Source organism: Nelumbo lutea, chromosome 4 (assembly GCF_056320005.1).
Source record: "Nelumbo lutea isolate HS-2025 chromosome 4, American lotus-T2T, whole genome shotgun sequence".
NCBI classification, from domain to species: Eukaryota; Viridiplantae; Streptophyta; class Magnoliopsida; order Proteales; family Nelumbonaceae; genus Nelumbo; species Nelumbo lutea.
Window position 1 is genome coordinate 78,796,489 of NC_142687.1, and position 23,538 is coordinate 78,820,026.

Below are 23,538 nucleotides of genomic sequence, written 5' to 3' on the forward strand. Positions count from 1 at the left end.
CCCCACCTCCTGACTGAGCCTCCAAGCTCTTGGAGACACCAACTTCCCCAACTGAGGCCTCCGGCTCAATGGGATCCCTGACCTCTGCCACCTTAGGAACGTCAACACTAACAACTACAGGTGGGACCGGAGCCTCCTCGCAAGGTATCGCTATTTCAGAGCTAGTAGGAACCTCCTCCTCCTGCCTCAGGTCACCAGGGACAGCCTCCCTAGCACCAACACCCTTAGGGACCTCAGAAGACACACAGGGGGGTTGTGCTGATCTTAGCTCCTCCACCAACCACCTAATAATAGGCGTGATAGGCACGATGGAGGGACCACACCAAATGGACCCTACGAGTAAGCAACACAAAGCAGTCAACAACATAAAATGTGATGTGATGTCACCCTAACACAAAGCTAACAAATACATACCATTCCAGCCACAACAAAGGCCTTTGATGTCTTCGAGTCTGGGTGAACCTCATCAGTTTCCAGGAACTTCAGCACATAAGACTACAAATAGTTCAACAAAAACCATGGTAAACCCGAAACAACAACAACAACAACCAAAAAGAGAGAAAAGAGTGTCAAACGATAAAGCAAACTCACTAGACCAGCTCCCTCAGGAGGAGCTACTAGAACCTCCGTATCCAATTGAAATCCACCACTCTCCACAGACTGCAAGAATGACAAGGAAACAGTACCAATTCAATTTAGTTGTGATAAAATAAATCCGAAAGAAAAACAGAAAGTAGTAGAAGGAGTCACATACCGAAGCACTATCTATAAGACCTCACTTTGGACGAGGGGAAGCCTTCCTCTTCATTCGCCTGCTCAAGAAGCGGACGATGGTACCCATGGAAGAGGGTACCGCAACTGACAAGTCCACTGGCTCCACAACCGACACAACATTTTCCATAGGGCTGATGCTGCAGATTCCTGACCACCCTCAACATGACCCTCCTATGCATGTGATGAAGTTGTAGCTGAATCAACAGACTCTGGCACAACATCAGGCCAGAAAGAACAGGGCACCCTCATGGATCTTGAACTCTCCATAGGTGGAGGATGGCTACTCCCCCCCCCCTCGTCCACAACAGGCTACATCCCATCATGTTTTGTTGGCACCTTCCTCAGATATCCAGAAAAATGAATGGTTGCGTCCCCCCTTTAATTAGCAGTCTAACCCTTCGGAGGGGCCAACACATGAAGAAGGCGGGGGTTCATCCACAATAACTCCTGGAAGCCCCCAAACAATACACAAAGATATGAAAGATGAAGGGACTTACGACCCTGCACCCTTCCATAACCAGCTAATGGGAACCACACACACCCAAGAAGGGCAAGGCTGTGGCACCACAACTAGAATACATCCTTCCCACTAGACCTCAGAAATTGAACTCCCATGTCGCCGTACCCGAACTGGCGCAGCACCCGGTAAGGTCGGTACATGCTTAATTGTGCTTCACCTATACGATGAAGATAAGCAATGACGCCAGGCCAGGTCACCAGTCCCACCACACCCATAGTAGCACTCTTCACATCAACTGCACATTGATAGTCACCACCTTCTGGAACAGGCACACCAATACAGAACAGCATGGTGTGGCGCACCATCCAGGCGTATGGCCGCCACACAAAACCGTTGGTGTGTCTGGAAGCATGCTGTTAACCACTTTGGAACACCAGTTTAATTATTCATAAATTTTTTTCATTTCTCAAACAACTACTAACGTAGTAAATGGGAGAGAACGGGTCACATCCACAAGGAAGCAAGTGAAAAAATATTATATACTTAGATCCGAACAAGGGAATGCAATCGGGAATGGCAGAAAATACAAAATTAAAATCTATTATTTCTGAAATTAAATGTTTTGAATTTAAATAAGACAACAAATAAAAATTAGAATTTAATAAAGTATGGGAATCAACAAGGGAAATAAAAGAAATAAAAAAATGATCCAAAATTTGGATCCGGTGGCAGTAGCTGCAGATCGGTTAGACAGCTTGCAGAAAGTCCTCCTGACAAGAACCGAGCATCCATCCTCTCTACAACCCTCGAACCATTGCTAATCCCTTAGCAATGCAGCCTTAAAATTACATTAAGTATATAGATCTTTTCCATTACAAGGTCATCCCAAATAAAATTAATCAAGCATCCTGATTCTAGCATTCTCAAACTCTGTATAGGTCGGTATTAGGATTTAGGGGTAAAACTGTTTTATTTTGAATATTACCAAAACATGGCTTAAAAATCTTATTTACCATTCCATTTGCAAACTGTCTTGATAAGATGAGATTGATTTTAAAATCAAACAGGTATTCTTCTTATTATTTTTGATAGCGGATTTCTACCGCTGAACTTATTTTTATTGTTTCCTTTCACCATTTTATGTGAATCCCGACACTTGCCTTAGGTGAAGAGACCCGGTTACTAAGTGTTAGGTAAGTGTCTTTGGTATTCCCTTTTCCGTTTGATGCAAATCTCGACACATGACTTAGGTGAAGAGACATGGTTACTAAGTCTAGGGTACCTTGACCCAGTCTTTTTTTTTCTTTTTTTATTTTTTTAAGCAACACTGTTCAGGGTAGTCCATTGTCTCTTAACAATTTGAAGAATTTTGTCTAATTTCTCAATCTTTCTCTTCCTATCTTGACAGGGGCAAACTTGGGAGTATTTTTCAATTTCCCAACGGTTTCGACAATATTCAAACAAGACCAATTTTTTACTCCTATCACTTGCTACCAATTTCCATAACTTTTTCTATTTGGGAATCTATTTTAATGGAAAATTTTAAAAATTTTAGTGAAATTTTAATTCTCCATCTTTAAAGGCTTAGCTTCACAATTTTTTTATCAATTTTTTTCTCTCTTTTCTCACCCACCAACTTAAATGCCATTATCCATAATGGCCTAACTAGAATGAAGCAAAGAAGATTTGGGCCAAAGGGATCAATGAGTAGGGTTTTCTTGAGGGGTTCAAGGTATGCCAACTAGTCTTGAACCAATAAAATAAAATGAAAACTCTAATCCTAAAAGTAACTGAAAATGACGTTGGGTTGCCTTCTAACCAGCGCTAAGTTTAACATCTTCAATCAGACACATTCAAGCACTTTGTCCATCTACACTTTCTGACTCACTTTCTTTTTCTGACAGATAGGACTTAAACTAGACTAACCAAGGGGTAAATAGGTCACTTAAAAATTTATCCACTATATCTACTTTGAACTCATCTTCCCCTAGGTTTGGATACTTAGAGGAACTATAAACGTTTAACCGGACTTTTTGCTCCCCTAATGAAGTGTTCATTTCTCCCGATTTACAATTGATGGTCGTTGCTAGGAACGGACATCTTAAGATTATCGGGATATGGTTCAGCTCCCCGATTGGGGTCATGTCTAGGATAAAATCCAATGGGAAGTGACAATCCTCTACCCTAACCTTAATAACATTTCAAGGAGTGTTGACTAACCGATCAGCGAGATGTAGAATTATCGGGGTTGATTTTAACTCGCTGATCCTGAACCTATCATAAATTGATGGAAGCAAAGTTATACTAGCCCTAAGATCCATTGGTGCCCGATCAAAGGTGATTCCAATGATGCCACAGCTTATGAGAGGAGCACTAAGGTATTTCACATTTTGGGGGATTTGATTTAGGAGAGTTGCACTAACATTTGCCAAGAGCATCATTTTTTGTAGGGCCGATTGTGGCTCCATCATTTGAATACACAACTCTTTTAAGAACTTGGCATAGGCCAGGATATGCTGGATCACATTGAGGAGAGGGAAGCTAATATGGACTTCCCTGCTCTCCTCGTTGCGAGTCTCTTTCTTCTTTTGCACCGGCCCGACTATGAGTGCAATTGTAAAGGGAACTATGGATTGGTTCACTAAAGGTTTTTCTTTTGAAGTTTCCTTTCCTTCTTCTTCTCCCCCCAAGTTAGGGTCTTCCTGCTCCTTTTCTTCTTCATTAACTCTCTTTTTCTCACACGAGCCCTCTAACATCCTTCCACTCCTCAAGGTTGTAACAGCTTTGACATTTTCTGGTTGAGGGTTCTTAGGAGGTGGTTGAAGTTGTGGAGGAAAACCTGGTGGCTGATTTCTAGGACTCACAACCGGTTGACTTGGTAATTGCCCTACTCCTCTCCTCTTCTTGGCTTCGGCTAGTTGTCCCATTTGGCTTTCTAATCTATCGATGGACTGCTACTGGTTTAGGATCAGCTACTGAAGCTTCATGAATTGGTCATCGATGGTACAGGTTTGAGGAGGTTGTGGGTAAGTTTGATACGGTTGAACTGGTTGGCTCCTAGGGTACACCTACTGGAATGAACACTGTACTTGTGTCCTTTGAAAATTTTGGGCCATTGAGTTAGATGGGTGGTATTGCTGTTGGGACTACATATAGGTTTGACATGGTTGAGCTGTTTGAGTCCTAGGGTAATCATTGTACTCCCAATGAGTCTGGACTTCAAGCCATTGAGAGTGCATATCTAGTAGGGGGTTTTCTTAGACTTGGGCCTTATAATTGAAGTTGGGCTGATTTTCCCACCCAGGTTTATATGAACTAGAGAATGGGTTAGCATTGGTACTTGTTTTGGAATAACTATTTAACATGGGCCCGTCGCAAGGCACTGGCTGACATGATGGGCCAGACTTACACAGATGGAACATGATGGATAGGATGACAAGGTTGGGTACGGGCCACTTTGTTGACTATGTGCAATGACTTTGTCAGGTCTTTGGGCCATACCATTAATCTTGTCCAGATGTCGAGACACGTGGTTCCAATCTATTTGTGGCTCAGGTTGGAAGTAATTTCTCATTCCACAAACTCCGACCATTTCATTAATTTTCTGTTATTTTGTTTTAACCCTCTTCCTCTTGTTCTTTTTTTTTTGAAATTTGAAATTTAAATTTTGAATTTTAATTTCAAATTTAGATTTTGAATTTTAATTTCTCTAATTTAAACTCAATTTTAAATTTTAAATTTTTTTATTTTTTATGTGTTTTATTTGAAATTTGAAATTTAAATTCAAATTTAGATTTTGAAACTTAAATTCTTAAAATTTAAATTCAAATTTGATTTTTTTATATATTTTGAAATTCAAAATTTAAAATTTTTAATATTAATTTCAAATTTAGATTTTGAATTTTAAATTTAAATTTGAATTTTTTTTATTTTCTCTTTTTATTTTTTAAAGGCAAACAAATCAACCACACGACCTAGGGACTGACTTAGGGTTTCCTAAACTAGTGGTTCAACAAATGTGAATACTTTTAGGTTCACTTGGAATTACACCACTTCCTTTGGTTAGCTAGGTAAGAGGTGGGGATGTGGGAGGCTCCCCTTGCTTTCACAAGGACCTAATTAAGTAACCACAAGACCTGCTTAGGCGTAGCCATTTAATCTCTTTCCTTAGACACCAACTGCCAGTTTTGGAAAGTAATTTCAAGCTTTCCTAAAATTCAACACACATTTGAACCAAATGTGAGGCTTTCCTAAAGGATCTTGCTATCAAAATTTTAAATTAGGGTTAGGGTGAACCGCACGTGGAGGGTGGTAATTTTTTGGCCAAGGAAGGGTGATGAAATCCCCACGTTATTTTAATTAGGTTGGATGCTCTTAAATGAATTAACGAAAAGACAAAATAAACACAACAAAATGCAACTAACTACAATGCATGAACAATTGTTTCTAAAATGCAATTCAGCAATTAAACATAAAAGAATAAAGCAAACAACTAAGCAAAAGGTACAATTAAAATAATAAAGAGAACACCTAACACATTCACAACAAACAATAATAATTTCAACAAATAAATAACCCTATATAATGCATGCTCTAGAATATCAAACCCTAAATAATGGAATGAAAATACAAGAGAAATATTCAAAAAAAAAATTCTGGACTTTTTATATTTTTTTGATTTTTTATTTCAAAATTTTAATTTTTGAAAATTTAAATTCAAATCCAGATTTTGAAATTTAAATTCCTAAAATTTAAATTTGAATTTTTTTAATTTTTTTTTATTTTTTTTAATTCAAAAATTTAAAATTTAAATTTCAAAATTTGAAATTCAAATTCAAATTCAGATTCAAATTTAAATTTAAATTTAACTTCAGATTTGAAATTTAAACTCAAATTCGAAAAGCTCAACAATTTCCTATTTGGCAATTAATTATTCAATTAAACAACTAAAAGAAAGGAAATTAAATAAAGCAACAAATAATAATTGCAAACAGAAAATAAAACAACAATTAATTGTGCTAAAAACAATTAACAACTACCAAAAATAAATTCTAACAATCTAATTGCTAATCTGAAAATTAAACTGAAAATAAAATGATCAAAAAGAAAATTATGCAACAAATAGATAAAATAAAATAAAAAATAATTAAACCGAAAATAAAATAAATAAAAGAAAAAATATGCTGAATTTTTTTATTATTTATATTTTTTTCGTTTTTTTTTGTAATAAAAGAAAAACACAAATCTAAAAATTAATACGAAAAGAAAAATATGATGCAAAAATAAAATAAAATAAAATAAATGATTTATTTATTTATTTTTTGTCTGAACTAAAATAAAAAAATGAATCTAAATTTTAAACCAAAAATAAAATAAAATAAACAAATGAAAATTATGGTGCAAGATATAAAATAAAATAAATGAATTTTTTTGTTTTTTTGTTTTTTTTAATCTAAAATAAAATAAGAAGACAAACCTAATAAAGCAAAAAAAAATCGACCAAGAAATTAGAAAAAAAGAAAGAAGAATAGATCTAGAAACAAAAGGGAAGCAAAATAATACTAAAAATAAATCAGATCTAGAAAAAAGAAATTAATTAAAATTTCAAAAATAACTAATCTATCAAAAAAAGAGTTTGAAAATAAAAATAAGAAAATTAAAAATAAAATGGAACGACTACACCTCAAACGCAATCCAAATTCTCTTCTCTTCTTTTCTCTTCCATCCCAAAGTCCCGCAATGCTCCGATACCCCACCTTTCGCTATTCCGTCTTGCAGAATCAAAGAGAAACTAGAATTAAAATGAGATAATTAATCAAGTAATAAAACAAGAAAGAAAACAATAATGAAACAAATCCAGAAAAAGTAAATAAAAAATTTTCTCCATGCTTCCCCGGCAATGGCACCAAAAACTTGGTGTGTCCAGAAGTGTGTCATTAACCACTTTGAAACACCAGTTTAATTATTTGTAAATTTTTCTATTTTTCAAACAACTACTAACGTAGTAAATGGGTGAGAATGGGTTTTATCCACAGGGAAGCAAGTGAAAAATTAATATATACTTAGATCTGAACAAGAGAATGTAATCGGGAATGGCAGAAAATACGAAAATAAAATCTATTATTGTTGAAATTAAATGTTTTGAATTTAAATAAGACAACAAATAAAAATCAGAATTTAATAAAGTATGGGAATCAACAAGGGAAATAAAAGAAATAAAAAATGATCCAAAATTTGGATCCGATGGCAGTAGCTGCAGATCGACTAAACAGCTTGCAGAATGCCCTCCTAACAAGAACCGTGCGTCCGTCCTTTCTATAACCCTCTAACCCCTTGAGACACCATAGCCTTGAACCAAATGAATTCAGATCTGCAAAACAAAGAAACGAACAAGATTTATATCTAAAACATTGCAGAAATAAAAATAACAGAAAAGAAAATAAAGAAAAGAAAAGAATGGTTGATCAGATCCAGTGGTGGTAGTTGCAGAGTGGTTGAACATCTTGCAGGAACCCCTCTTGACAAGATTTGGACGTCCTCCCCTTCTACAGCCCTTGAACTCCTCAAGAAACCTTAGCCTTGTTAACTGGGTGAATTGACCAACCCCTTCTATAGGGCCCTTGGGACCCTTTATATAGAGAAGGCTGGACACAACTGGAAATAGGGAGAAAGATGAGGGGCAGCAGCTGGGATTTAACAATTTTAGAGATGCCCTAGGGTTTCTAATGGATGGCTAAGATGGTTCTAGGGTGATCCTAAGGCTGAGAAGAAAAGGAGAAGGCACCCAATATTATGTAAGGCTGAGATTTAATGGCTAAAAGGCTGAATGGTGAAGATTAGAAGTTAGGTGGCTCCTAAGGTTAGAATGCTAAAAAGAGAGTGTCCTAGAATGGATGGTGGAGATTAGAAGGGATGGAAGGTGAGGATTTAGCAGTTAGGGGTGGATAGGGTTTGTTAAGAGTGAAAAGAATGGGTTAAAAGCTGCTCTAGGGTTTGCTAAGGTGTGGGGAGCATGCTAATACAAAATTTACATAGATACCCTTAGAGGCCACAATATTGAAGTTAACTGGGAAAAGGACACAATTTAACTTTTCTAAGGCTGAAAATACCCCTGAATTGATGCCCTCAAGGAATCAAAATGCAGAGTTATTAGCCATCGAGAGAAGCCAACTTCACACTAATCTCGCTCATCTTAATTTGTTTATGTCTACTGGCCTGGAGCCAGCACTTCCTCCTACACACTTAAAAAACCTTCTCCTCCGCTCCGTCATTGTTGAGAGTAGCAATGTGGACGCAAATCAGAGATAGATGCAGCGGTGCGACAGTGAGTTCAAATCGTTCACAAAGGAACACCCAGAGGAATGGGGCAAATATATAACTTATGCACCTCTTGCAACTGGGGTCATTGAGCTGCTGAATGGTGTCATCCATTTGCTCGTACAAGTAGCCAAGAAACATAAACGCCAACCAAAGTTGAGGGCTGTTGATAGCAAGAACAGCTAGGGGAATCAATACAGTACCAATACCATAACTGGGGACCCCCAGGAACAAGAATGTCATCAAGGATGTCATCCCACACCATGACATCCCTCTCGCCATGAGACTCAAACCAATACTCCAACAACTGGTCTAACAACATCTTTCCCCAAGCGGTGGATTGGTCCACAAGTGCTTTATAAGGAGGAACTTCAGAAGTTCCTCACATAACCCCCTCAAATTTGCAAGAATGGATTCAATGTACTACAAATGCTGCACAGACATAGAACCCCCAACCGATAGCACCAACAGGGCTGCCACATCCTCGACTAAAGACAGTAAATTCCCCAAATGCACCTACAAAGGTGTGGGTGCGGAAACACTAGTGACCTAGCAAATGAGAAACATACTTAACACCTTCCTGACCCATGAGATTTGTGTAACAACCCATGAATCTAAGAAACCTGGAATCCTACAACATCCAATAGTACATGGGGTTCTCAAGAATGTATTGCATCCAGGTAGCAGAACTGTTGGGGGATTTCAAACTATCAGTTTGGGGTTTCTAACACTTGTATGACATGTGCACTTCCGAATGATCATAGAGACGCATTAGCTCTACAGCAATGATGACATCAAAAGAGCCACCCTTACCCCTGGACACCGGCATGGGAGGCTAGAAACCCCCCCCACCATCGCTAGGGAGGCCTCTATCTCCACCAACAACTCAGCGGTATCGACTTCCCTAACAAAGTCAATGAAAGAATATACCGATTTTCTTTGGCAAGTAGCCATGAGAGGCATGAAACAGATGGGCACAAAGGAATGCGAGACAAGAAAAGGAATTGAAGAGGGTTTTGCGAAGCAACCTAGGACACGAAGAACACTATGAAGACGATAGCAAGAAGGTAAAAGGGAGAACTGATGCAGTTTTCCTACACTATTATAAGGATTTTCACATGCGTGCGGAATGCCAAACGACATCGGAGAAGATGAATAGATGCTAGTACAAGGCCTGAAATGATGCTTAGTGGAAAAGTAACCCATGTAATTTACATAAACACCCTTTAAAAGGCGGGATAAAATGGTGCATTCATTCAAACATAGTGCCACATGTGCTACCGTCTTTTTAAATATTGGGTAAAGAAACGATGCCGCATGAGCAGTCAAGCCACATTAATTACCGCTTAGTTAACGAAGAGATTGCTAGTCATGCCTGCCATGTGGGCTGCCCAATGATCGTCCCAACCCCATTGTCAACTTAACACGTTAGCAATTCAATCACCCATCATTGATCAAAAAGTCTGTGCAATGTCACACAAGTGGGCTTTATCCCTGCTGAACCAGTACACAAAACCATCTGCCAGTCCCTTTCTCACTGACGATAATCAAGGGGCTTGACATTTCAGCAAACACCCCTTGGAAAATGACTAGGCGATTTAAACTTTACAAACTGGACATGAGTGCCACCATTAGCAAAGGAAATTGGTTAGAAACAATTTCTTTTTCTCCTTCCAATGTCTTTTGCCAATTATCTTTCTATCAATGGTTAGGGGGGCTGGAACACACAAATAGAGCATGGCATTGACCATTGATAGGAAGCAAATTACCAAAAGATAGAGGGCTAAGCCATGGAATGTAAGAAACTACCACTGCAGAAACAAGGCATGCAAAATCCATACAAAGCTACAAAATAGGAAAAATCCCGAGACCCAATGCATAGAAGCGAACCCACTACAAAACCCAAAAATGATAAGGCAAAGTGCTTATCACGAGTGCCACGTCAATTAAGTAGGGCACACGTAAGTAATGAGGACTCCCAAGTAAAAGAAAAGTCGATCCTCAGGAAGATCCCTATGAGACACGTGGCGAAGCCCCAGTGGTGTGCCCAATGATTGATAGAAAATGTAATATTCCCTTTCCCGATAGGCCATAAGCACCTTTATCTCCTACCTTTTAGAATCTCGGGATCTCCCCCATAAATAGAGATCCTCCCCATATTGAAATTCATTCAGCACCCAACACTTGAACACCCTTTGCTTTTGGATTCCTTACCCTAGCACTCTAGACCGAAAGCTTATCCCCCTAATCCCTGGTCTTTCTTTGTCTTTCAAAGAGACCGTCTCCCATCCAAGCCTCACCCTACCTATGCAAAACATTTTTTTACAAAGAAACTTCTATTAACACTTGTTCTTCGACAAAAAGTTTCTAGGGGAGGTATCAGCCCCGTAGATAAAAAAGAAGCAGAAGTAGCATTTCTTCAAAGGGCATGCAGGCCCAAACAACTATGAAGATGTAGTATTTAGTGGGCATCCCCAGTCTGGCCATTGGCCCTAGCGTTTCCCTTACTAGCCACTTCTTGCCTGTCAACCTGCAATGAATCGTCACCACCTTGGTCCTTGGCTGTCTCCACAACCTCAACTGATTGTTGGGCATCAAGAAATGAATCCAATTGATTAATGTCAAAGTTTGGGAAATCCTTTGACACTTGGACCATACAATCCTTGAAACCCTATAAATAAGCACGAGAAGTAAAGTAGGCCAAGTCCCTTTTGTGCTCGTCTGAGGACTTATAGTTAGACACCACGTGTAAAGATAATTCTTCAAGTTAGTGCACCATCGAGCTAAGGGAGGACATCAACCCATTCCCCAACTCCTCCTTCGCTGAAACCTTAGCCTCAACCTTCTTATGGTGTTTATACTCCTCACAAGCTTTACTCTCAACCATCTCTCACCCTACCTACACTTTAGCCACTTGATGCTTGAGTCGCTCAACCTCCTGTGATAAACACAACTGAATCAAGACCCCCACCTTGTCGTTGAGGCCGACAAAGTAGGAGACCATCTATAGAAAGAAATATAAGTTAGTTCAAACCAGTCAAAATACTATAACAATCGATGAAGTCCAAAATCATACCTTTACCACCTTATCCAACAAGGCATTCCAAACTGAGTTAATGGAGTGTTGGATTCCAGATTGACAATCACCGGGAAGCACCATCCCTATGACGAGTTATTAGCTAATCTCAAATGTGCACAAGGACTCTCCCTCCTTGACATTCCAAGTTGGATCCTAGACCAGAAAAGCATTCAGGGGCTCATGATCCTGAGCATCAAAGGAGTATGGAACAACTTGATGGGATCCACTAGAAGTCCCCTCAGCTCAACGCTCCCTCACTTGCAGCTTCTTGGTAGACAATGGGTCTCAGACGCCTTCGATCGGGTGCTTCTGCACAAGTGCCTTCTTCTTGGCTGCCTTAGTCTCGGTCCTTGTGTTATTCATGCCTTCCTTTGGCTGCCTCCAAGGCATACACTTGGCCACACTCTTTTTTGCGGTCTTCTTCGACATAGCCATAATTAGCAAGTAATAGTATAGCCTTCATGCCGCCCTTCATCTCTACAACAATGAAGCAGCAACCTATTAGAAAACTGCACCAAAGCTCGGGCAAAGCCATAATTAGCAAGTAACAGGAGTGTCAATACCAAGGAAGGAGGACTAAGGCAGGCTATCTCCAAGGCTTCCTCCCTCACCAAGGGTCTGACGAGAACTATCCCGCTCAGTCGAAGCCGATTCATCATGGCCTTCTCCTCATCACTACTATGTGGCATGATCCTCTCGACCAGTGTATCTGGGCTTCCCCAAATAGTTCGGAAAGACCATCCTTTGGGACAAAATATAAAGAAAATTTTCTTCTTCCAATTATGCACAAACGACGGGTTGTCCACCACTTTTCCCTGTCGGCCCTAGAAGTACCACAACCCTTAACCATCAAGGCATTTTCTTAAGGCAAATATGCTTCAAAATATATTCACTGTTATGGAGACCCCTCGAAGATGAGCCATCACCAAGACAACCACTATTGTCCTGACATTGTTGGTAGCAAGTTGGTTAAGGGTTAACTTGTAATGGTTCAACAACTTGGGAATTAAGGGGTGCAGAGGAAGGCACACACCAATCTAGTGCTAGGAGTACTATTGGGATCACTCCAATCTGGAAGGGTGTAGGCCTCAGGACTGGAATCAAAAGTCTACACAGTGGAACACAAAGCCTTACCAAGAAAATATTTCTACGAAGAAAAGGACTGAAGAAAATTTTATTAGGAACCGAGGTGGTTTGAGAAACTCCAAGCAAGTGTACTGTGGACAAATGGTGAAACCTCTCCCATCTCCCCCTCTTTTTAAAGGGAAATGGATGACAAAGATTCACTCTATTCGATGGTCATATTTGCTAGGCCTACTAGACTCTGACACGTGGCATTGGCCAGGGGTATTTTCAACACAGGAAAATCTCATTAGGGCAATTGGGTAATTCCCGCCCTTAATGATTACAGAGCACTTAATGTGGGCATATATTCTGGGAACATTTATTCTTGAGTCACTAATTAGGGGGTCGTGGTCGGCCAACGCCAGCTTGAGTCCCCCTACGTGACTGCAATCTCTAGGATGGTTACATGTCGTGCATTACTCCCCACCTGGGCAACTCCTACTATAAAAGGGATGCTACAACTAAAGATGCACATACATAGTTGAGCTATCACTTACACTCTTGCAGTGACCATAGCTTCTTTTGAGCCCTCAGCTAACTTGACTGTCAGAGTCCTCGACCCTAGGAATAGTCCCAAGGCCTCTATTGTCTTTTCACTCTTAGTAGGTGGGACCTACAACCCTCGAACCTTGGAAATTACTATTGGACTTTAATGTCATTAGAGATTAAATTCAATGGGGTTTGATTGATCAATTACATGAAGAAATACACCTGCACAAATATCTAGGAAAATAATGTTTTCCCTTATTAAAATCAGTTTTTAAATTGTCCTACATTGGAAAATTACGAAACTTGTTTTAAGTTTTTAAATAGGAGCTTATTTACACTCCTTAGAAATATAAAGAATAGAGTATGCAGGCTTGCTACCACGCAATGTGTGCACATGTGCGGTGCAATGATGTGCTTTAGAGGCACACTTTGATGACTTCAATGGTCACAATCTGATCGGGTGTGATCAAGAGGCACTATTCAAAGTTAATAGTCATTAACTATTAACTAACTTTTAACAGTCACAATGTTTGAAATTGTGACTATTCAAAGAGCCTTTTCTGAACTATCACCTTCCTCTTCTCCATGGCTCTTCTGAAACTATTTAAGGAAGGTGAACCGAGCAATTGAACATAAGTTTTTGAAAAATCACTCTTGTCTCTCTCAGTTCAATCTGCTACTATCTCACATTAGGTTTCTTTGGAGACTCTTCAACTTTGTTAAGACTCTATTGTATCATGTAAACGAATTTGCGTATATTCCAATAGCAAACTCAGTATAAGTGAATGAGATAAATAACATTTTAAAAGCAATGCCTTCAGACACCTCAGAACACTTCTCCTCAAGATTGTGTGACCCCATTTTTTTCAACAATTGCTCTGCTCCCCTGGCTCCAAATTTGAAAGCATGGACAATTTTAAAGTGGAAACCATTCAATGGTGGGTTTTGATATTACTTACACACGTCAAATTAATGATTCAAGGCAACATTTTCTTTTTTAGTTGAATAATATCTTGGGATATAGACAAAGATGAAAGAGATGAAGATAAAAGAGGATATAAACTTGTGAAGGAAATAAGATAACATGTATTGGCGTGAGCTGTAAACGAGGAGAGTATCCCTTAATTCTTGGATAACTCTTATCATAATAATTTGTATGTAACTAGGAAAGGAAGAACAAGACAGTTTGGGTGTAACTAGGAGAGGTGTGTATATAGCTCATTCGTTGCAAAGGAAAAAAAAAAGAAAGAAGAAGAGTTTTTCTCCTTCTACTCGAGTTATCATGGTATCAGAGCATCACGGTCCGTGACAAACTCGTCTTCCTAATCGCTGCAAAGTCTTGGTCGCCGGTGGGTGACCACTGCTACTACTGCTGCAAGTCCGGTGGTTGCTCCAATGTGTGGTTTGCTCATCGTCTACCCAGAACTATCAACTCCACCACGGTTGCCAGTGGCTGGCCGCTGATATTGCCGCTACGAACTCTTGCTGAGTGCAACCCGCCTCCTCTTCACATCAGAACTGTTGATTCCATCGTGATCACCGGTGGTTGGCCGCTTCTACTGCCACTGCAAGTCCGGCAATTGATCTGCCAGATCTCGCCGTCTCACCGTGGTCGCCGGTGGTTGGCCGCTGATATCGTCGCTGCAAATTCTTGGACTCGCCTGCATCTTTGCAATCTGCAACAACCAAACCGAACATCGCTCTCTAACACTCAGCATTAGGTACGATTGTCGACTCCCTTCTCGTCATCTAACCGTGGTCACCGGTGGTTGGCTGCTACTACTGCCGCTGCAAGCCCAGTGGTCGCTCTACCAGATCTCGCTGTCTCATTGTGGTCGCCGGTGGTTGGCTGCTGATATCGTCGCTGCAAATTCTTGCTGAGTGGCAACCCGCCTCATCCTCTTGATCACTGCGAAGTCTCGAACTCGCCTGCTTCTTCACAATATGCAATGACCGAACTGAACATCGCTCTCTAACACTCAACGTTAGGTGCGATTGTTGACTCCCTTCTACTCCGAGACGCCATTGGCAAGAACACCCTTCGGCAGACACAACCATGTCTGATTCAGAAACCTCAGATCCGTTTGGAGAACAATGGCTCAATTCTACCCTCACTGAACCTACCCTCACTGAATTGACCACCAGAATGACTGAGCTCCTGCATAGACCGACCCTGACTACAGAGACCTCCGCCACTCAGATCGGCATTAAGTTGGATGGCACCAACTATGCTCTTTGGTCCCAAGTTGTTGAGATTTATATCTCTAGCAGAGACAAATTGGGATATATTAATGGTGAACTTCCTCAACCTCCACAGACTGACCCAAGCTTTCAAAGGTGGTGCACCGACAATGCTATTGTCAAGGGATGGTTAATTAACTCCATGGACGTATCCTTGATTGGTAACTTTATTCGATTCCCTACAACAAAGATGGTGTGGGATTTTGTTGCTACTACGTACTTTGATGGCAGTGATACCTCGCAAGTATACGATCTCCGGCGTTGTGTGACCCGCTTGCACTAGTCTGGAGGGTCTCTTGAAAAGTATTATAATGATCTCCAAGGTTTGTGGCGAGAAATTGATTTTCACCGTCCAAATCTGATGGAGTGTGCGGTGGATATTCAACGGTACAATACTCTTCTTCAAGAAGAGAGAGTGTACATCTTCTTGGATGGCCTTGATGATAGACTAGACAAGATTCGGACAGATGTACTCCAAATGCATCTATTTCCCACTATTGTACAAGCATACGCACATGTTCGGAGAGAAGCTATCCGACAAAGGGTTATGATCACCGGTAACAATATGGAAACTCCGGGAGCTGTTTTGGCCTCTAGAGGTGTTAAAACTTGGCAACTTACGCCCTCCTCAACGGGTTCTCTGCCTTCAACCAACAAAAAATCTGGTACGTCCTCTAAATCTTGAACATCTTCTGGTGGAACGAAGTGTTCTCATTGTGGTAACTCAAAGCATACCTGGGAGAATTGCTTCAAGCTACATGGCTATCCCGACTGCTGGCATGAACTCCAAGCCCGGAAACGTCAAGACAAGGCCAAAACTAGTGGTAAGGCTGCAACGGTTACAACAAAATCTCAACTCTCACCACAGGGAGACGTACACCTCTCGGATTCAGGTAACAATCTTCCCAACAAAACTATTGATGCATGGATACTTGACTCAGGGGCTACTGACCCCATGATCTATGATGCTACTAATTTTTCAAAGACTTCACCACCAAGATGGAGTACAATTGCTAATGCCAATGGGGCTATCTCTGAAGTCATAGGAGTAGGACTGTGACCTTGTCACCTGCAATATCCTTGAAGAACACCTTGCTTGTTCCCTCTCTCTCTCATAAATTACTGTTTGTTAGCCAAATCTCCTCTGATCTAAATTGTGTTGTGCTCATTTATCCTACTTTTTGTCTTCTTCAGGATATTCTCACCAAGGATATAATTGGGCATGGTACTAGGAGGAGGGGCTCTACTACATGGATGATCTTGGCATGGGTCAAGTACATCATGCACAGCATCAAAGTAACACCAGAGAACAACAGATTTGGATGTGGCATCACTGGTTAGGACATCCATCATTCGGTTACATGAAACACTTATTTCCGGAGTTATTTACAAATATACAGCCTCATGATTTTCAGTGTAACACTTGCATCTTAGCTAAGAGTCATAGAACTATTTATCCCTTAAGTATGAATAAGAGTAGAGTTCCATTTGCTTTGATTCACTCGGATGTGTGGGGGCCATCCCCGGTAACTACAATGTCTGGATTTCGCTGGTTTGTAATCTTTGTTGATGACTGCACTCGCATGACATGGTTATATCTGCTGAAACATAAAGATGAAGTGTTGATTGTATTTCAATCTTTCCATATGATGGTAAAGACTCAGTTCACATCACAGATCCAGGTACTCAGGTCTGATAATGGCAGGGAATACATGAATCAACGGTTCCAAGATTATTTCCGGATTCATGGGTTACTTCATGAGACTTCATGCCCACAAACTCCACAGCAAAATGGCATTGTTGAGAGGAAGAACTGGCACATACTTGAAACTGCCTGTGCTATGTTACTTGGAGCACATGTACCCAACCAACATTGGGCTGATGCTATTGCTACCGCCGTCCACCTCCTTAACCAAATGCCATCATGGGTCTTACAGTTTAAAACACCATTACAAGTTCTTTTATCACATGTCTCCTTGTCATCCGTTTTGATGATTCCACCTTGAGTTTTTGGCTGTGTAGCGTTCGTGCATCTACATAAAAATCAACGCACAAAACTGGATCCACGAGCAGCTAGATGCTTATTTTTGGGGTATGCGCTACACCAGAAGGGGTACCGATGCTATGACCCAGTCACCCACCGCACCTATGTTACCATGGATGTTACCTTTCGAGAATTAGAAACATTCTACTCTCCTTCCAAAATCAATTCTTCTCTTTAGGGGGAGAGTCAAAGTGAAGAACAGAACTGGTTTTTTCCTGACTGGCTAAATACGAGTGCTTCAACAGAGATGGTGGTCAATGAAGCAACCGGGTCACCAGAGACATCTACAGAGACCCCAACATCTACACCACCTCTCCTAGTAGAAGACATAGAGACCCCAACCTCCCTAGTACCGGAAGGCCCATAATCATGGCAAACTACCAAATAGATATTCTCCAGATGTCGATGATCGGAGGTCAAAGTATCCAATTGCCAATTATGTATCAACAAGGAGACTCTCCAAACCTCTAAAAACATTTGTGCAAGAATTGTCCTCAAATCATATCCCTACCAATATTCAAGAAGTGTTGACAAGCCCGAAATGGACTCAGGCCATACAAGAAGAGATGGAGGCACTATTGAAGAACAAAACATGGACTCTGGTTACCTTGCCCGAAGGGAAAAGACCTGTAGGGTGTTAGTGGGTATTTTCCGTTAAATACAAGGCAGACGGGACAATCGAGAGATACAAAGCGAGGCTGGTCGCAAAAGGTTATACCCAGACACAGGGCGTAGATTATCAAGAGATCTTCTCACCAGTGGCCAAGTTGAATACGGTTAGAGTGTTATTATCTCTTGCAGCAAACCTTGATTAACCATTGCACCAGTTCGATGTAAAATCTGCCTTCCTCCATGGTGATCTTGAAGAGGAGGTATACATGGACATCCCACCTGGTTATATAGCAAATTCCAAGAACCAAGTTGTGTGTAAGCTACAGCGAGCACTATATGGACTGAAACAATCACCGCGGGCATGGTTTGGGCGGTTTAGTCTCGCGATGAGGAAATATGGCTTCCAACAAAGCAATTCAGACCATACACTATTTCTGAAGCACCAACGAGGGAGGGTGACAGCTCTAAACATATACGTGGATGATATGATTATCACAGGGAATGATTCAGGAGAAATAACAACACTACAAAAGCAATTGGCAACTGAGTTTGAAATGAAGAACTTAGGCGGGCTCAAGTATTTTCTAGGAATTGAAGTTGCTAGATCAAGAGAAGGTATATTTCTATCCCAACGGAAATACACATTGGATTTGCTCTCTGAAGTGGGACTGTTAGAGTGCAAGCCGGCAGACACACCAATTGTTCAAAACCATAAACTTGGAGAATACCCAAACCAAGTACCTACCAATAAGGAGAGATATCAAAGGCTGGTTGGTAAACTTATTTACCTCTCACACACTCGTCCAGACATCGCCTATGCTATCAGCATAGTAAGTCAGTTCATGCATTGCCCAAGCGAAGATCACATGAATGCTGTAATGCAAATTCAATGATACTTGAAGTCCTCTCCTAGAAAAGGACTTATGTTCTCAAAAAATAATCATCTAAAGATAGAAGGCTATACAAATGTAGATTGGGATGAAAATATTTCAGATAGAAAATCCACCTTGGGGTACTTTACGTTTGTTAGTGGGAACCTGGTCATGTGGAGGAGTAAAAAATAAAAGGTGGTGGCCCTATCAAGTGCTAAAACTGAGTTTCGAGGAATGGCTAAAGGGCTTTGCGAGCTACTCTGGCTTAGAAGCTTGATGACTGAAATTGGTTTCCCCCCAACCTCTAAGATGGACCTATTCTGTAATAACAAGGCTGCCATAGACATTTCTCAGAATCCCGTCCAACATGATCGAACAAAGCATGTGGAAGTGGACCGGCATTTTATCAAACAAAATATCGAATACAGAATCATTCGATTTTCCTTTGTCAAGTCTGAAGACCAGCTGGCGGATATACTTACAAAAGCTGTATCCAGTAAAAACTTCTACAGTTCACTTGGCAAGTTGGGCATCCAAGATTTGTACGAGCCAACGTGAGGGGGAGTATTGGTATGAGCTATAAACGAGGAGAGTATCCCTTAATTCTGTGATAACTCTTATCATAATAATTTGTATGTAACTAGGAAAGGAAGAACAAGACAGTTTGGGTGTAACTAGGAGAGATGTGTATATAGCTCATTCGTTGCAAAGGAAAAAAGAAAAAAGAAAGAAGAGTTTTTCTCCTTCTACTCGAGTTATCAACATGTTTTACATTTTACGTCAGATGATAGGATTGAAAGAAAATAATTGTTTTATCCTTTTAAGCATTAATGAGAAAACATTGCTTTACCCACTTTTGCCTCCTAGTAATATTTAATATTGGACGGGATGCAATGCGGCACGCCAATTTTATAAGTCTATATCTCATGGTCATGGCCCGTAGTTTCGGTTGTTTATAAGAAAGAGAAACAAAAGCTACCGCTAAAATAAATAGAATTTCATGAATCATAATTTTCTCTACAATTTTCTACCAAATGTTCATACGATTTTTGCCTCTAAATGTGGCTATCCGAACACCATGCACCATCGCCAAACTGAGAAAATCTAGAGAAAGGATTGAGCTTGAGCGAAGTGAAGTGAAGTAAGAGTAGGGAAACCATGGCATCCGCTTCTTCATTTCAACTTATGATTCTTGTCATACAATGTTTAGCAGCTATGAGTGTTTCACATGCTACCAGTGTCCATTTCTTCCATCATGCGCAACTGGTGAGTAGAGAAGACGACCCAGAATTAATCATTCGTTAATTCGTTTCTTTAATTGTTTGCACTAATTGTGACAGTTGTGTATTGATATTGTTTTGTTAATTATTAGTGGGCAGGGTCGTTTTGTGCGTCAGAAAAAGGTTGTTGCTTCCCAAACACAGGAATGGTTTCACAGGAATTCACTGTGCATGGCCTCTTTCCATGCTCCAGTAGTGGGACCAGACTGATGAACTGCGATCGAGGCAACTCTTTAGATCTCTCGCAGGTATGTATTTTCTTCTTCCTATCTTCTCATCAAGAGCTACGTCGTACAAACTTGTTTATTAATTTCCCGGCTATATATATGATGAAATCGATCGATATCGCCTTTTCATGGTGTAGATAACAGGCCTGCTTCACACAATGCAACGCAAATGGCCGTCGTATTCATGTCCAAGCAGCGACAGCACACCGTTCTGGGCTCACGAGTGGTCCAAGCATGGCACCTGCTCACTCTCTGTCTTCAATGGTCAATACTATTACTTTAAAGCAGGTCTCGACTTGAAGGACAAAGTGAATATCCTCCAGATCCTCAAACAGAAAGGTGATATTATATTGTTGCAGGCATGAAGATAAATTCAAGTTTCTTAATTATCACTTATATATGTAAGCAATAATAATGATGCAGGGATTAACCCCGATGGGCAGTACTACAGCTCGGAGAGAATCACACTCCTGCACTTGACTGCACTGTTGATAAGTTTGGCAAATATCAGCTCTACCAAGTTATGTTTTGCGTGGATAAATCTGGGTCTGAATTCATGGATTGCCCCGTCTACCCTGAGCCCACCTGTCCTTGACCATTAGGTTTCCACCTTATTGGATTTTAATCTCATAAGAGATTAAATCCAATGGATTTGATTGGTCAATTACATGAGAAATTGCACCTGTACACTTGTTTAAAAAAATAATAATAATAATAAAATAAGTTTTTCTCTTACAAAAACCCGGTTTTGAACTTGTCCCACATTGGAAAATTATAAGTTTTGTTTTCAATATTTCAATAGGAGCTGATTTACACTCAGAATTAGTAGAGGAGAGTATGGGGATTTGATACTGCGTAACGCACGCGCACGCATGTGCGCACGTGTGTGTGGCTAAATGAGGCGCTTTAGAGGCGCACTTTGCTCTGGTTTTGGTACGTTGATGACCGTTGATCACCATTGATGAGATCACCATTGATGAGATCAATGGTCATGATTCGACCGGGTGTGATCAAGAGGCACAATTCAAAGTTAACAGTCACCAACTGTTAACAACTTTTTAAACAGTCACAATGGTTGAAATTGTGACTGTTCAAGGTGCCTTCTCTAAACCAGCACCTACCTTTTACTCATACCTATTCACAAGTTATTTAAGGAGCACGAATCAAACTTCAAAAACACAATTTCGAAATTCACTATCTCTCTCTCTCTTAGTCCGGTCTGCTACAGTCTCACAGAAGGTTTCTTTGGAGACTCTTCAACTTTGCTGGTTGCAGATTCTCGCCCAAGGCTCTGCTATATCCTTGGAACGAATTTTCCTGTAACCCAACAGCAAACTCAGTAAAACTGAGTGGGGGCAAATAACGTTCTAAAGATAGTGTCTTCAGACGTGCCTCAGAGCTTCTCCTCCTAAGTTACAGTGACCCCATCTTCACCAACACACCTTTCAGAGGATCAGCCGCTGAAGGGATCTACCTTCGTTCCTAGATCCTAAACTGTTGCTTTTATTTACTCTAGCTATTAAATAATTCACCGTTTTACTGGTGAAAGTGAAATGTAGCTCGAATAATAAAATATGGATATGATCCATGTGATGTATCTCTATGTTGCATGCCTATCAAAAAGAAAGAGAGATCTATTTCCATATTTGTGCAGTACTGTTTTGGCCTTTGGGTTTATGAAAAACCAATAACTGAATTGCTTTAGGTAGGTAAAGCTTTTAGCCTTTTAGGTTCATCATTTCGTGGTAAAGATGATCAATCCAGTTGCTTTCTCTCCAATAAATCTAACGAGGAACAAATAGTCTAATATATATATATATATTGGATGGTCTATGTCAGCATGTTTCCATGTTTCTCCATTTTTTTGTATTTTGTATTTTTTTGTTTTAAAAATGAAAAATAGTAATCGTTGCTTATTTTCTTTTGCCTTAGGTTCATCATTTAAGGTCACAATTAGGGTAAAATCCAAGTTCACAATTTCGACTGATGAATGTCTTGAGAATAAAGACAACATTTAATAGCTCCCATCTAAATCTCTATAATTTACAGTAAGTAGGACTTTTAAAGGAGATCGGGTCTAGTAGGCACAAAAAAAATAACCACGTTAAAGTAGCACTTGATAAATATTTTGACAACTGTCAAAAGTGGATATTAATTTTTTTCAAGGGTAGGCTGGGGTTATTTTAAGGGACAGGTGTCAAAAGAAAATTCTAAGTACTCATTGATTATGCTTACAACGTTGTGCTTACCTAATCCGAACTGCTTTTAAGCATCTTTCCCTAGTATTATTTTATGATTACTTTCTAACCAAATAAAAGAAAATTTTCAAGCCATAATTAAGTGCAAATACACCAACCGAGTGGTGAATTGGTTGGCACGTAAGTGGGTAAGCCCCAGAAGACATGCAGTTTCGAACCTTGTTACTAATGGCTCCAAATCCTTCTTTGAGAAGAGTATAATGTTGCTAGATAAAAAGTGCAGTAGGGAAAAAAGGCCAGTAATCAATACCAAAAAAAAAAATTAAGTTCAAGTACAATATTATCATAAAGTCCTATAATCCCAACGAGCTGATTTTTGGGCAAGCTGACTTTCCAGGTAGCACCCATTCAGTTATGGATTCTGTGATGCCAAATGAGGTAACAGGTTCCTAGGGGTGTTCACTATATGGTTCAAACTGTAAAACCGAATTGAATCAAACTGAATTTATAGTTTGGTTCGGTTTATACCTATAAACGGTTTGATTCGGTTTGAGAATTTTCTAAATTGTTGTTTATGGTTTTGGTTTGGTTTATTGAATTTTATAAACTAACCAAATAGTAAACCAAAATTTTATATACATATATATAATATAATATGAATATTTGATTTATAAACATTATACATAATATATCTAAATGAAAGGCATAAAATTATAAATATATAATAAACTCTTTATTTTATAATAAAATAATAATAAAAGTTTTAAGTTTTAATTTTTAAAGGATCTATTTGGGCTTTCTAATTGGGTTAAGTCCAAAA

At 39.8% G+C, this 23,538-nt stretch overlaps 1 pseudogene; it reads left to right on the forward strand.

Annotated features, from left to right (window-relative positions):
• Positions 1 to 20,171: 20,171 nt before the first annotated feature.
• Positions 20,172 to 22,142, forward strand: LOC148861218 (extracellular ribonuclease LE-like; annotated as a pseudogene).
• The last annotated feature ends 1,396 nt before the right edge of the window (positions 22,143 to 23,538 follow it).